This window comes from Durio zibethinus, unplaced genomic scaffold (genome assembly GCF_047325235.1).
Source record: "Durio zibethinus cultivar Kanyao isolate XHJ-2024 unplaced genomic scaffold, ASM4732523v1 HiC_scaffold_3, whole genome shotgun sequence".
NCBI classification, from domain to species: Eukaryota; Viridiplantae; Streptophyta; class Magnoliopsida; order Malvales; family Malvaceae; genus Durio; species Durio zibethinus.
Genome location: NW_028323044.1, coordinates 10,759,351 through 10,761,850, shown reverse-complemented (window position 1 = coordinate 10,761,850; position 2,500 = coordinate 10,759,351).

Here is a 2,500-nt window from a genome sequence, read left to right as displayed (position 1 = left end):
TAGAAAACGAGTCATCTTCCAACGAAACTTCACGTGAAGGCTTAGGGGACCATTGTATGAATTTACAAGCCATAAAAATGGCATTGGCACGGCAGAAATTTGAAGATGTGCCTAAACCCACCAGGGCCCAGCGTGTGCCGATGGTGCTCGAGGCAACCGCCCGCACCAGGGCCCAGCGTGTGCCGATGGTGCTCGAGGCAAGCGCCCGCACCAGGGCCCAGCGTGTGCCGATGGTGGTCGAGGCAACCGCCCGCACCAGGGCCGATAGTGTGCCGATGGTGCTCGAGGCAACCTGTCGCACCAGGGCCCAGCGTGTGCCGATGGTGATCGAGGCAACCTGCCGCACCAGGGCCCAGCGTGTGCCGATGGTGGTCGAGGCAAGTTCCCGCACCAGCGCCCAGCGTGTGCCGATGGCGCTCGAGGCAACCGACCGCACCAGGGCCCAGCGTGTGCCGATGGTGCTCGAGGCAACCTGCCGCACCAGGGCCCAGCGTCTGTCGATGGTGCTCGAGGCAACCTGCCGCACCAGGGCCCAGCGTCTGCCGATGGTGCTCGAGGCAAGCGCCCGCACCAGGGCCCAGCGTGTGCCGATGGTGGTCGAGGCAAGCGCCCGCACCAGGGCCCAGCGTGTGCCGATGGTGGTCGAGGCAAGCGCCCGCACCAGGGCCCAGCGTGTGCCGATGGTGGTCGAGGCAACCGCCCGCACCAGGGCCCAGCGTGTGCCGATGGTGCTCGAGCAAACCTGCCGCACCAGGGCCCAGCGTGTGCCGATGGTGCTCGAGGCAACCGACCGCACCAGGGCCGAGCGTGTGCCGATGGTGGTCGAGGCAAGCGCCCGCACCAGGGCCCAGCGTGTGCCGATGGTGGTCGAGGCAACCTGCCGCACCAGGGCCCAGCGTGTGCCGATGGTGCTCGAGGCAACCGACCGCACCAGGGCCGAGCGTGTGCCGATGGTGCTCGAGGCAAGCACCCGCACCAGGGCCCAACGTGTGCCGATGGTGGTCGAGGCAACCTGCCGCACCAGCGCCCAGCGTGTGCCGATGGTGCTCGAGGCAACCTGCCGCACCAGGGCCCAGCGTGTGCCGATGGTGGTCGAGGCAAGCGCCCGCACCAGGGCCCAGCGTGTGCCGATGGTGGTCGAGGCAACCGCCCGCACCAGGGCCCAGCGTGTGCCGATGGTGGTCGAGGCAACCTGCCGCACCAGGGCGGAGCGTGTGCCGATGGTGGTCGAGGCAAGCGCCCGCACCAGGGCCCAGCGTGTGCCGATGGTGGTCGAGGCTGCCGATGGTGGTCGAGGCAACCTGCCGCAGCAGGGCCCAGCGTGTGCCGATGGTGCTCGAGGCAACCGACCGCACCAGGGCCGAGCGTGTGCCGATGGTGCTCGAGGCAAGCTGCCGCACCAGGGCCCAGCGTGTGCCGATGGTGGTCGAGGCAACCGCCCGCACCAGGGCCCAGCGTGTGCCGATGGTGATCGAGGCAACCGACCGCACCAGGGCCCAGCGTGTGCCGATGGTGCTCGAGGCAACCTGCCGCACCAGGGCCCAGCGTGTGCCGATGGTCGTCGAGGGAACCTGCCGCACCAGGGCCCAGCGTGTGCCGATGGTGGTCGAGGCAAGCGCCCGCACCAGGGCCCAGCGTGTGCCGATGGTGCTCGAGGCAACCGACCGCACCAGGGCCCAGCGTGTGCCGATGGTGCTCGAGGCAACCTGCCGCACCAGGGCCCAGCGTGTGCCGATGGTGGTCGAGGCAAGCGCCCGCACCAGGGCCCAGCGTGTGCCGATGGTGGTCGAGGCAAGCGCCCGCACCAGGGCCCAGCGTGTGCCGATGGTGCTCGAGGCAACCGACCGCACCAGGGCCCAGCGTGTGCCGATGGTGGTCGAGGCAAGCGGCCGCACCAGGGCCCAGCGTGTGCCGATGGTGGTCGAGGCAAGCGCCCGCACAAGGGCCCAGCGTGTGCCGATGGTGGTCGAGGCAAGCGCCCGCACCAGGGCCCAACGTGTGCCGATGGTGCTGGGGGCAACCGCCCGCACCAGGGCCCAGCGTGTGCCGATGGTGATCGAGGCAACCGCCCGCCCCAGGGCCCAGCGTGTGCCGATGGTGGTCGAGGCAAGCGCCCGCACCAGTGCCCAGCGTGTGCCGATGGTGGTCGAGGCAAGCGCCCGCACCAGGGCCCAGCTTTTGCCGATGGTGATCGAGGCAACCGGCCGCTCCAGGGCCCAGCGTGTGCCGATGGTTATCGGGGCAACCGGCCGCACCAGGGCCCAGGGTCTGCCGATGGTGCTCGAGGCAACCGCCCGCACCAAGGCTCAGCATGTGCCGCTGGTGATCGAGGCAACAACCCACACCAGGGCCCAGCTTGTGCCGATGGCGGTCGAGGCAAGTGCCCGTACGGAAGGGCAGCCTATGCCGATGATGGTCGATGCATGTGCCATCACCATGCGTCATCATGTGCCATTGATGGTCGAGGCCTTGGCCGAAGTTCGATTTTGAGCCACGGTGC